This window comes from Heloderma suspectum, chromosome 1, assembly GCF_057233095.1.
Source record: "Heloderma suspectum isolate Gila_16-S chromosome 1, 16-S_ref, whole genome shotgun sequence".
In the NCBI taxonomy this organism is placed as follows: domain Eukaryota; kingdom Metazoa; phylum Chordata; class Lepidosauria; order Squamata; family Helodermatidae; genus Heloderma; species Heloderma suspectum.
In genome coordinates, this window is record NC_139458.1 from 384,924,025 (window position 1) to 384,938,038 (window position 14,014).

Genomic DNA, 14,014 nt, shown 5'->3' on the forward strand with positions numbered 1-14,014 from the left:
AAGGAAATATATTCTCAAAATCATAGTGCTCCACTGAAAGTATTAATGACTTGAACAAGCTTTTAGATGAAACAGCAAAATATACTCAAGGCTTATAAACTGCCCCAACAACCAACTAAGACAAAATGAAGGAAGGAGAGTGCACCTTAGGCCGCAATTCTATGCACACTCACTTAGGAGTAACCCCAATTGAACACAATGAGACTTACTTCTGAAAAAAAACATGTACAGGATTGCACTGTAAGGGCACAATCCTATGCATGTTCAGACTGAAACGAGTCTTACAAGTCCCAGCATGCCCTAGCCACTGGCTACAGCATGCTGGGAGCTGGACTGTTTTCCTGTCTAAATATGCAAAGGTTTGCGCCCGAAATTGCTCAAGGATATAGTCGTCCCTTAAAGCTGCAGGTTTATCATGCAATAGATACAGCTGGCACATTAACACCATGATTACTCAACTCCTTCTATAGGTCTGCATGACTGGAAGCACATCACGGTCAGCTAGCTAATCCCTTCCACAAACCGTGCATCTTCCCTCCCCAAACGCTAACTGATTAGCCACAATTCGAAAGGAATAGGACATGCCAACTTACACGCTGCCAAAGTGTCTACGAGTCAATAAAGACACAGATAAAGACATGAAACAGATCAAATGAACGACTTACAGTGCCAACTCTTTCGCAGAGAAACATTTCTGATTTCAAAGACTCAGGCCAGTGCAGAGTGGGTGGGGGTTAGGGTATGAACACCTCATGGTGCACATCCTCCAACCCCTAATCCTCCCTTCCAGAGTACTATAAGCTCTTGGGGCAGCCAGCCCCCACCTGGGGACTTCCAGATGTTTTGGACTACTACACCTATCTGCCCCAGACAGCATGGCAAATGTCATGTGTGGGTGTTGTAGTCTGTCTTAGGGAGCAATCCTATGGCTACTAGACACTGTCTCGAGAGCTGCAGGATTTTTGGTTTCTGGGAACCGTGTTCGGAGCCAGGGCCTGAACGTGGTTCTCAGAAACCACGCTCTCCGCCCCCTTGTAGCTGGTGCGGTTCTCTTCATGCCGGCTACTTCTCCTCACTCAGAAATGGAGCACGGAGATAGGAGAAAGAGGGCAGTCGTGGGGGGTGGGGAGGAGACCATGGAAGCTGCTTCATGAGGCTTCCTATATGTTGTTCAGCCTCCCCCTCTTCTGCTCTGAAGTCTCCAGCTAGATGCATGAAATCACGCATCTAGCTGAAAATGGAGGACGGGTGGAGCATGGAGGAAAAGATCCCCTCCGTGCTACAGCCACCCTGCATAGGAGAGTCGCCAGCCTCCAAGTTCGGAGGCTGGTGACTATCTTCATAGGATTATGCACCAATGGGCTCAGTCAGACCAATTCTATGGCTCCCCTGCTCTGACACCCTCAGTATCCCCCATGTCCTGGGACACGCTGAGAATGTTCTGTCCAGGGAGGGGTGGGGGCTCTTCTTTTCAATTACAAACAGATATTTTGTGCATACCAGGGGAGTTCCTTGGCTGTATAGAAACCCCCATGTTTGTGTGCCGCCCATTTCACTGCCCTGCTGATTTGATGCTGGATATAGTAACAGTGACGATTTTATAGAATCATAGAATAGTAGGGTTGTAGTGTGGTTGAGCCACGTTACTTTTTCCTAGGTACAGAACGTGGCATTTATCCTATTAAATTTCATTTATAAAATAAAGATTGGTGGTATAATAATAGCGTTATACCTCATTTCAAGAACCTCATGCAAAGACTCCTTCTCACGCACACACTCTACCCCGCTGCCAACTCAAGCCACAAATCAGCCAAAGCACACTCCCTGCTCAGGAGGGAAGTGGCAGCAGCTCCCTCCCTGCCAGAGTACGGAGAGCAAGGCGAGTGACACTTGGTTCAGCAAGGCTTCAATACATTAATTCAGGATGAGCATCCAACAAGTGGAAAAAACAGCCATGATGCACAAGGGATACTTGACAATGCAAATGTAGGTTTCCAAGTGGTGCTCACTGTTTCTTTACATATGATTTGTCACAGATCAAGACAAAATGTATTAGCAATGGAACACAAGGAAGTCAAGCAACTACAATTGAAGTAGTCATTTAAGAAGCAGGATATTACATGAATGCCTAATAAACTATTCTGAACAGGTATGCAGTGTTATAGATGGATGGGGAAAGGGTACTTAACTCAAACACTATCATTCCCTCTACTTCTGAAATTCAGAGGTGAGTGTACATCCTTATACAGCCCAAACTGCACCATCCACACCCAAGAGGATACTATCTACAGTCTTAGGGGAATCCCAAGGTTTGCAGAAGTACAGAAAAAAAGGGGGGACCCTTTAGGGGGAGGAAAAACCCTCAGTGTCCTCAGTGGCCACAGAAAGCTGACTGACTGTTGGAAGGGGGGCACACAGAAAACTGGGGCAGGGACGAGGAGGGCATAGCTGACTGACTGGAATACTGAACAGAAGCATGCCACACTACAACAGTTTGCTGCAGGTCCCGCATTTTATACCTAATACCAGTCAGCACCATTAGCCACTTCAATGTTTAGACAAAATCACAACACTGGATTTATTTATACTTAACATTCTTTAGATTATCTATTCTAGATAAAGGCAAAGGAACCTCAAAAAAATATAATCCTCTGTGCTATCCACAGAGAGGAAATGCATCCCCTGTTCAAAGGACAGCTGTATTCAGAAAGGAAATACTTCAGCTTTCAGAGCATGAAGAGCAGGAGGGGACAGTAAGATGTTAACTAATGAATGTGCCGTTTTGATTTGCTGGCAGCTGATAGATTTGCTGTAATATGCTCAGAAAAGCAATAACAAATCCTGAGTTCATCCTTACATAATGCAGGACTGTTGCTCACTCATCGTTACCTTTTTCCACTACTGGAGACAAAAAAGCTCCCAGGTATCCCACATCCTGTACCTCTGCATTTAATTTTACTTTCTTTTTTTGCCCTAATTACTGACATTTGCATTTGAAGTCCAGGATTATGTGGTTATTTTTCTCCTAAACTTCTGCTACTTCGATCTCATTGACCAACTCTTCCTATTGGGGAGATTCATGTGGGCCTTGGGCTTGTTTCAAGCCCTTGCCAAGTTTGGCTCTGCTGGAATGTTTTGACCAAGGTGATGAAGACCTCAACAGAAGAAGTTGAAACTAAACCTGGAACTGAAACTTTGAAGATGGAGGGGCTATCCACATAGGATCAGACTTCATTTTAAATGGCTGCCACTAACGTCTGTGGAACAAGGTAAACAAGCAGCAGCAGTCTAGAATTCTGGGGGAGGGCAAAACCTGCTCTCCCCCCTCCCACTTGGGACCACCAGAGCCAAGAAGCAGGATTCACCTCCAGTCAGCAGTGCCCCTAGTATGCACAGTTAGTTGCTTCCGTGCTCCTTGCCCCCTTCCTGTCTGTGCTCTTTGCCCCCTCCCTGTCTCAGCCAGCATGGAGAGGGAGTAAATGGGGCACTCCTGTGGGCAGGGAAGGGAGCGGACTGGAGAGGCCAGTTTATGCAGTATCTCCCAGCCTCTACAGCCTCCTTCCCTCCCCTTTGGCAGCAACTCAGGCATGCAAAAAAGCCCTTCTAGCTAAAAAGCAGAGCGGCAGGTGTGGCGGAGGCAATGATTGCCTCTGCTGTGCCTCCCACTCTGCACTGGGTGCTCATAAGCCTCTGAGACTGGAGGCTTACAAGCATCAAAGGCAGATATTTCTACCCTCTACCTTCTGAAAGAGGAAGCTGTGAGCAAGGCAAGTCAGGAGTGTGTTGGAGACTCCTTGCTTTGCAGGGTTTGTTTCCTCAGCAGACACCAGAGCAGTTCAGCTTTCCCCCACCTGGTGCCCTCTAGATGTTTAGGACATCAACTCCCATCAGACCAACCCAGTATGGCTAATGGTCAGGAATGCTGGGAGGTGTAGCCCACAACATCTGGAGGGTGCCAGGTTGGACAAGGTTCGAGTAGCTGAAGACCCCATTACTACTTATGCTTGCTTCCCTAAGACATCTGTAATGTTTCAGGAAAGCATCATCCACATCCTTTCCCTTGGATGGTATTCTGTAGTATACTCTGACCCGAATATTGTTTTTATGCATTTGTCGATTTATTTTTACCCAGATGCTTTCCATGGGGCTAGTGAGTTCATTCTTAAATTTGACATAAAAAATTACTCCCCTCACTTTCTGTTGCATTCTTTATTTAAATGCTATATTTTTAATATGCCCAAGAAGAAAAAGTTCTCTGGGGGGAATTAAATGATAAAAGAATAAAATCAGTACAGAGTAAAAACAAAAACAGTAACAAGCACAGAAAATACAATATAAAACATATAAAAGCAGCCATTCCAGCACTCTATGGGCAAATCTAAACTATACAATATAGAATCTGAAAGGAATGTTTTCACTTGGTGCCAAAAAGATAACAGTGTGGGTGCCAGGCAAGTGTCCTTGGGAAAGGTATCCCATAAGTGGGGCTCCTCAGCTGAGAAGGCCCTCTCTCTTGTAGCCACCCACCTAACTTCCTTCAACAAGGCACCCGAAGGAGGACCTACGAAGTTGACCTAAGAGTCTAGGAAGGTAAATATGAGAGACCTTCCTTTAGGCAGTCTGGCCCCAAGCTATTTAGGGTTTTAAAAATCAACACCAACCCTTTGAAATGGGCTTGGAAACAGACTGGAAGGTAGTACAGCTGACTGGTGACACATGAGCGTATTGACCAGCCTGTTAATAGCCCATCAGCTCTATTTTGGACTAACTGAAGTTTTGAAATAGTTTTCAAAGGTAGACCCTCATACATGCATTGCAGTAATTTTATTTATAGATAAGTTTACAAGCTGCCTTTCGGCCCAAATAGGACCTCCAAGTAATCCAACTAGTTGGTTACCAGAACACAGATGACTGTTGCCAGGCTATCGCTGTCCAGATAGGGTCACAGCTGGTATATCAGCCTTAGCTGATAAAAGCAGTGCCAACTCACCAAGGCCACCTGTGTCTCAAGTGACAATGATGGATCCAGGAGCACCCTCAAAACGTGCACCTGAGCCTTCAGGACACAGGCAACCTCCTCCAGATTATGTTGAACATATCTCAACTGGGCAGATGAACCACCCATGAAGACTACTTCCAACCTGTCTGGATTGAACTCTAGTCCCTCATCTAGTCCGTTACCTGGCCCAGGCACCAATTCAGGTCATCCACTTCCTCACCAGGATTATATGAAAAGGAGAGGTAAATCTGGGTGTCATCTGCATATTGAAGGTCACAGCTGACATCCCTGGATAACCTTCACCATCTAGGAAGAGCCATCCAAGAAGAAATGGAACTACTGTAAAACAGTGCTCCCAGCTCATGACAGCTGATCCAGAAGGATACCATGGCTGATGGCACTGAAAGCTGCTGACTCCAAGAGAACCAACAGGGTTGCATCTATTCTCTTTGAAAAAGTTATATCCGTTGATTGCTACATTCCAAATCATATGAGACTTGGTCAGATGACTCACATCTATAAAGTTGTGCTTACATTCCCATATTCAATGTCATCTTGTTTATTTTCCATAATCTGCACATTAGTGTAAAAAAAAGGAAAAATAAGTGCTCAAACTCATCTCTTTTAAGAACTGTAGAGCATTATCTTCTTTAAGCTACAACTGCCTATTTGTATTTGAGATTGCCTATGTAAATGTTTAATCTATGCTAGCACCTGAAAGCAAGTTAGGACTTGAACTGTGAAGAGCTGTATTTTGCTGACACAGTCACTTTGTAAAGTTCCTCTGAGTATGACAGCTGATAGCAACACAAATGGTATAATACTGAGTAGCTATTTTTTTCTCACATCTTTGAAGTCAAGAGATAAAGTAGGTGCTTTCAAGTTACCAAATGAAATCTGTTCAGCAGTGGAAGTCTGGGGAAAACATAGTTTGCAAGCCCAATTTGCAACAACACAGTGGCTCTCTTTAATGCAACATTCATGCCTAGCATTTCCTACCATCCTTGAATTAGAAACCCTTGATTATTGCCACATGCCCTGCAAAAAATTCCTGAAACCTACCCCTTGGCCAGAGTTCATGAGAAATGCAATGCCACAGCCTTTTCAACACCCCTCCTCTCTTCCCCAAATTGGCACCCTATGTGTTTTGGACCACAACAATGGCAGGCATTAAGTTCACACCTATCACTTTTCTTTCGAAAAGATAACATCTCAAATTATTTTCTCCAAATGGCCAGTTCTAACCACTATGAGGGCTGCTGCTTATTTGCTACTAAGTTGGCCAACTGGAGTGAAGGTGTATATGTTCCTATGCGACACATAATCAGGTTACAAATTACACAATACCAAAGGTCAGACTGAACTATTAATGTGAACTACTGTTGATTTATTAACTAGATTCATAGAATCATAGAATAGTAGGGTTGGAAGGGGCCTACAAGGCCATCGAGTCCAACCCCCTGCTCAATGCAGGAATCCAAGTCAGAGCATCCCTGACGGATGGCTGTCCAGCCTCGTCTTGAAGGCCTCCAGTGTGGGAGAGCCCACCACCTCCCCAGGTCATTGGTTCCATTGTTGTATTGCTCTTACAGTCAGGACGTTTTTCCTGATGTTCAGCCGGAATCTGGCTTCCTGTAACTTGAGCCCATTATTCCGTGTCCTGCACTCTGGGATGATCAAGAAGAGATTCTGGCCTTCTTCTCTGTGACAACCTTTCAAGTACTTGAAGAGAGCTATCATATATCCCCTCAGTCTTCTCTTCTCAAGGCTAAACGTGCCCAGTTCTTTCAGTCTCTCTTCAAAGGCCTTTGTTTCCAGTCCCCTGATCATCTTTGTTGCCCTCCTCTGAACCCTCTCTAGTTTGCATCCTTCTTGAAGTGTGATGCCCAGAACTGGACACAGGACTCCAGATGAGGCCTAACCAGTGCTGAGTAGAGGGGAACTAGTACTTCCCGGGATTTGGAAGCTATGCTTCTATTAATGCATCCCAAAATAGCATTTGCCTTTTTTGCAGCCACATCACATTGTTGGCTCATATGCAGCTTGTGATCGACAACAATTCCAAGATCCTTCTCGCTTGTAGTGTGGTTGAGCCACGTATCCCCCATCTTGTAACTGTGCATTTGGTTTCTTTTTCCTAGGTGAAGAACTTGGCATTTATCCCTATTAAATGTCATTCTGTTGTTTTCTGCCCAGCGCTCCAGTCTATCCAGATCACTTTGAATTTTGTTTCTGTCTTCCAAAGTATTAGCTATCCCACCCAATTTTGTGTCATCTGCAAATTTGATCAGCACTCCCTGCACCTCCTCCTCCAAGTCATTAATAAAAATGTTGAAGAGCACTGGGCCCAGGACTGAGCCCTGCGGTACCCCACTCGTTACCTCTCCCCAGTTTGAGAAGGTCCCATTGATAAGCACTCTTTGAGTCCGATTCCTCATGTTATCCCACTGCTTTTTAGGCAGAAATTGGATGAGGCAGTGGGAGCCTGGCTACCCGGACTGCCTAGCCTTCTGAATAGAAAGTCTTATCTCAGAGCATCTGATTAGTTTATTTAAATATCACAAAAGACCAAGTATGTTCTGCTTTTTATTCAGCTTCATGTTATCTCCTTCTCCCCTCCCACCCCTCTACACCATACTATTGGTATTCCCATTTTAAGAGAATATTTTGGGTGACATATTTTGATCACCAAGAGGCACACGAAGATGGACTGCAACAGAGATGGTTAGTTCAGATGCAGGAACCAGAAAACCAGCTAGGTTTCCACTGGACTGCATGGTGGGAAGAGGCACCTCAGTAAAGGATGGATGTTTTCCTTCACCTAGGTTTTTTTTGGGTGTGTGTGTGTGGGGGGGGGGTACAGCCTCTTTTCCTCCCCTCTCCCAATAACGGCTCAGTGATACTAGCTGCACCAGAAAGTTATATTTGGAGGATTGGGGTACTGGCAGGGTGGGAGGAGGTGGGCGGGCAATTTTTAAAATTGGGATTGACTCAGATAATAAAGTGAAGTTATTTCTGGCTTTTTTGGAAGTAGCTCAGCTTATTTTGCAAGCCACTCTTAAGTCATCACAGAGGAATTCATCCATCTCTACCAACTAGAGTAGAGCTGGTTGGAAGAGGTTCTGAAAGAAATGGGGAAGACTGAAAGCTTTTCAACTGCACTGTTTTCTGTCCTCATCACTTTCTTACAGTACCTTCTACCCCAAAGATGGGGAACCTGGGATTGTATCGATTAGTCCTACTTAGTGTAGACCCATTAAAATGAATGGGACTTTAGTCATCACTAATTTAAGTCCCATTCATTTCAATGGGTCTACTCTAAGTAGGACTATCATTTGATACAACCCTGACCTGCAACTCCCTACCATCCCTGACCACTGGCCATGCTGGCTGGGGCTGATGGGATTTAGCATCCAGCAACATCTGATGCCCACAGGTTCTCCACCCCTGCGGTCTAGCCCTTTGGAAATGATCTTATAGAACTTGTATAGGTGATATGAACAACTAATACCATGACTGTTCCAGAAGGTGCCTTGATAAGTGATAGAGTGCCTAATGAATGCTTCCACATATTTGACTAAGTCACAAATTATATTGGACAGAATATAAAACTCCAATTCAATTAACAGCTTTTGTTCTCCCAGCAAATTTGCCATCAGCCTGAAACACAAAACTACATCTATTGTATTTCTCTCAACTCTCATGTCTGATGAAACACCTTGCTTAAAGAATTTATTATGCAAGCCATTATCCCATTGATTAATGCAAACATAAGGAATAATGTTCTTCTGCTGCTCCATCCCAGTTTCTGTCATCTTCAACTCTTCCTGAAACTTGAGGGCCATGCCTGTAAAAGCTAAGCCCCCACACAGCAATCCTGAAGATCTAGCTTCAAAAACCTCAGGCAAGATCATATCTAGAGGCTTTTAAGGTTCCCATGGATATACTATTCCAGTTTTAAGCTCTTGTGGTTCTTCACTTTGATAATACGATACGTGATTCACTGAATCTGGCAAATCTTATTAACTCTAGAGGTGGAAGACCCAAACTGCATTCTTGATTTCACTTTGTAAAGAACATGATTATTTTGCAGACATTCATCAAAATATGTTGCAAAAACATCTGGGCAGAACCTCAGCGTGTCTTGGAAAAAAATGTGGAGAGAATTAAATGAACAGGGGCTGCAGTTCAAATTATAACGTGTCATGGGTTTTTAGTGCAGGATTGGAGATTTGATCAAGATAATGTAGGCTAGTTCAGACATAACAGGAAACCATGGTTTAATTATTTTTGGATTTGCACGCTCCCCCTTCCCCAGGCCACAAGGAAGAGAATAGAAGCTTTTAAACAAACCACAGTTCCCCGATACGTTTGAACTCCGTGAACTGTGGCTTTCTTAAATTGTGGTTTCAGATCAAGCCAGTATCTGAAACCATAATTTGCTCCTGGATTGTTCCAGCAACCCATTGTTTAAAGTTAAAATTGTTAAACTTTAAACAAACCGCAGTTCCCAGTTCTGACATAACAAGGAACTGTGGCTTGTGCTTCCTATGTTGCAGCTGCCCAAGAGGAAGAGAGGAGCACAAGAATCTGAGACTCAAGCAGGAAATGAGTCCATAACATAAATATAGAAGCTTGCCGATTAGGATATTTTGTTGTCATGGAGGTAATTTTCTAATGATTACTTGCGAAGAACACCCATCGCAGACCTAGTTGCTGAGGCCACAATCCTATAAGATCTACCCTCAATGCTTGTAAGCCTTCAGTCTTGGAGGCTTATGAGCACCCAGTGCGGAGGGGGAGGCATAGCAGAGGCAATCATTGCCTCCACGCTCTGCAACACCTGCCACTCTGCTTTTTAGCTTGAAGGGCTTTTTTGCATGCCTAACTGGGTCGCTGTCAACGGGGAGGGAAGGAGGCTGGAGAGGCTGGGGGATACTGCATAAACTGGCCTCTCCCGTCCACTCCCCTCCCACAGGACAGGAAGGGGGCAAGGAGCACAGATTCCTGGGCTCGAGATCAGAGTGCTGTCTCAGACCTTGGATCCAGGGATCTGAAATATCATCCCCCCCCCCCCCGATACTGTCTAGGGGCCATAGGATTGCTCCCTTAAATACAAGGACCAAAAAATAGTTTGCTGGATTTTCTGCTCGAAAACACACCATGTGACAGGATGTGACCAATAAATGTTATGCCAGCTATGAATATTTGTCAAGTTCCATTTTTACAGAAAGTTATAGCTCCAAAAAAATGTCAACTCTGTTTTCCAGTATGGCCTCTGAGGAGGTGGAACTCATTTCAAAGACATTTAACACTTGCAAGTTGGATCTGCGACACAATGTTGAGTACATCCTCCCTCCCCAACAGGCATGCTCTTGTTTACGGTGCCAGCCATGCCATCCTCCAAGGTACAAACTGTAAGGGGCTCAAAAAGCCCCCTCCCCCCACACACACTTTCCATCATTCTTTTTGATCTGACATTGCACTTGATTTTCCCAAAGGAGTGAATGGAAGCAACTAATTGTGCATACTGAGAAGCACTGCTGACTGGAGGTGAATCCTGCTTCTTGGCCCTGGTGGTCCCAAGTGGGAGGGGGGAGAGCAGGTTTTGCCCTCCCCCAGAATTCTAGACTGCTGCTGCTTGTTTACCTTGTTCCACAGACGTTAGTGGCAACCATTTAAAATGAAGTCTGATCCCATGTGGATAGCCCCTCCATCTACAAAGTTCCAGTTCCAGGTTTAGTTTCAACTTCTTCTGTTGAGGTCTTCATCACCTCGGTCAAAACCTGTAAGGGTTTACATTCCAGCAGAGCCAAACTCGGCAAGGGCTTGAAACAAGACCCACATGAAACTAGGCCGAGGTCTGCATGTGGCCTTCAGGCTGCAAGTTCGCCATTCCTGTGCTACCAAGTAGCAGAATCCAGGAAAATGGAGTTTGAGTGTAGATAGGTAAAGAACATCAACCTGTTCTATTCTCATACATATTTAAACCCTCATTGGTTGGAGCTATCAGCATGAATCCCATTCCTTCTGTATATGTGAACTGAATCCATTGCTTGGTGTCTAACCAGCAGCTAGAGAAACCCAGATTCCTGGAACAACCTAGGGTGACTCAGCTTTCTGTGGGAAATAACACAGGGCCTCCCAACTTGCTGCAAGGGGAGATTATGTATGCTTCACACCAGCTATCTTGTTCACAGTAGCACTTTTGGGAAGAATTAGAAGTTGTGCAACAGCAGCCTTGTGAAATACTTCACTTCAAAAAGCAGAAATCACCTTAGATACCGCTCAAAATACAAGCAGAAAAACAAATAAATTGTGTCAATTAATGTTATTCAAAAACTTATGACAGTTAATACAATCTATTACTATGCATTACATACAACTATACATCTCTAGGGGAAATTCCAAATTTGTCCAGTTAATAAAATCAGGTTAGGGAGCAATCCTATGGGGATAGTCAGCCACTTCCAAACTTGGAGGTGACCAACTATCCCGTGCAGGGTGGACAAAGCATGGAGAGGATTTTCTCCTTCACGCTCTGGCCACCCTGCATTTCTGGCTAGACAGCTCATTTCGGCTGTCTGGCCAGGGTGCGTCAAAGCGGGGGGGGGGGGAGGCCGGATGGCGCATAGGAAGCGTTGTAATAGTACTTCCATGGTCCCCTCCCTCAGAAATGCCCCCCTTTTGGCCACTCTGCACTGCTCTTATGAGCGCGGAGCCAGGGACGAACCGCGCCACCTACGAGGTGGTGGGGAGTCGGGTTTCTTGGAACTGAGCTTGGAGCACTGACTCCAAGTTCGGTTCCCAGAAACCAAAAAAATCCTATGGCCATCTAGACACTGTCTTGCGGTCATAGGATTCAAAATTTAATTTAATTTAAAAACTGATACTCAGTGGCAGTTCTAAAGGCTAAGGTATAAACTCTTAACAATCTTCTTCACAGAAACACAAATATATCTACTTCAGCCTCAGTATTGCATCTCCTTTCACACAGCTGTGACGTAAAGTTTATTATTATACATTGTATTCAATGAAGCTGACAGACTGTCTCAAAAGATCTTTCACAGATACTAAGATTTAGAGCATCTCAATTTGTTTTTCTGAATAGTTATGAGTTAACCCTCATTCTCAATATACATGAAAAAAATTTTATGGTACAAAGTGGATATCTAAAATAACTATACATTATTGATAACATACCTATGTGAGAAAGTACACACAATGAGGCTGCAGCAGATATATACATTTCATTTTAAATATTGCTGGAAAACTACCTATTGGTAATCATTTATTTATTATTAAAATACTCTATAGACCACCTTCATCATAAAAGATAACAAGGTGGCATGCAAAATACCAATTCAATAAAACCACAGTAAAACAAGCAGGGTGCTGAGAAAGACTTCAGTTAAAATGTGTTTGGCATTTTTAATAAAGCTTAATTCTGGCAGTTTTAATCTTTATAAATTGATCTATAGTGTACAAAATTAAAAATTATCTTTGGAGATGTTACATGATGGCTATAACAGTTTCACAGTGCAATCCTATACATCTCTACTTAAAAGGAAGTCTCATCGAGTTCTATAGTGTTTACTCCTAGGTAAGTGGGTACAGGATTGCACCCACAGTTTTTCAGTTTCACTAAATATATGGCGAGCAATGTATAGTAATAAATTGACTTGACTACAAGAATGTTACAAGAACATTTAGTTAGTATATAATTTTTATACACCAACTTCTTTTCTGAATTTATTGGCGGTTATAAGCCACTGGAAATGTCTGTTCTAGCATTTTATCTAGGACGTCTTGATTAAGTGCTGACTGGGTAACATGTAATCACTTGCCCTTAATAATCCTCCAATTCTTTCTTCTAATCTGAACATGCAATCTAGATTACTATTAGTAACTAGAGGGTAAATTAGTTCAGTCTTACCAAACGCCAATTTAGCTTCTCATGTAGAATATGGAGGAACCCCTTGGCGGCATGTACTCGGCATGTGCAGAGTACATTTCCCTCAACAGGGGCTGACCACTGCCATCCCTCCTACATAAGACTAGGGACAACATTTCCAGGTCAGAAACTGGAATACCACAATACCTCCCTGTGCCAGAAGTTACCCAATCTGTTCCAGGGCCCCCGGACGTTACACCACAACATGCAACCTGATCCCATACATGCGCATGTACTCAGAAGTAAGTCCCATTGAGTTCAGTAGGCTAAAACTTTACCCCCAAGTAAATGTACACAGGATATCCCGTGACTGTGTGTTTGTTTGAAGTCAACACTTCCTGCATCTGATAAGTGCAGTAAGGGGAGCCATGACAGAGGTATACTAAATTGTTCACGGTGTGGAGAAAGTGGATAGGGAGACACTTTTCTCCCTCCTTCACAATATGAGAACACGGGGTCATCTGAGGAAGCTGATTGATGGGAGATGCAGGACACATAATAGGATAATTAAACTATGGAATTCGCTACAAGAGGTAGTGATGGCCACCAATTTGGATGGCTTTAAAAGGGGACTGGCCAAATTCCTGGAGAAGGCTATTGATGGCTACTAGCCCTGATGGCTATACGTTGCCTCCAGTACCAGAGGCAGCATGCCTATGTACACCAGTTGCTGGGGAACATGGGCAGGAGGGTGCCGTTAACCTTATGCCCTACTTGTGGGTTTCCTAATAGGTCTGTAGGTCAGACCGTAGGTCTGACCCGGCATGGCTGTTCTTATGAAGCGGGCAGCGTCCACAAACGCGCACGCCAGAACCCATGTGCTCGTCTTTACGGCGCCACAAGACGTTTTGCCGCCGTTTGGCTGCAACGGACTGACAGGCTACCCCTGGGAAGGGCCGCAGCGCAGCGGCAGAGCACATGCTTCGCACGAAGAAGGTCCGAGATTCAATCTCCGGGTCGGGCTGGATAAAAACTCCTGCCTGAAACCCGGGGCAGACGCTGCCAGTCGGTATATCTGGCCCGGACAGGGCTCAGACGGACCAAGGGTCCGGCTCGGTACC

The 14,014-nt window shown here is 44.4% G+C and overlaps 1 protein-coding gene across 1 annotated transcript in view; it reads right to left on the minus strand.

The window, feature by feature from the left end:
* MOCS1 (molybdenum cofactor synthesis 1) overlaps positions 1–14,014 on the minus strand; it is a 52,548-nt gene that overhangs the window by 38,110 nt on the left and 424 nt on the right. The gene's annotated exons all lie outside the window — the stretch shown is intronic.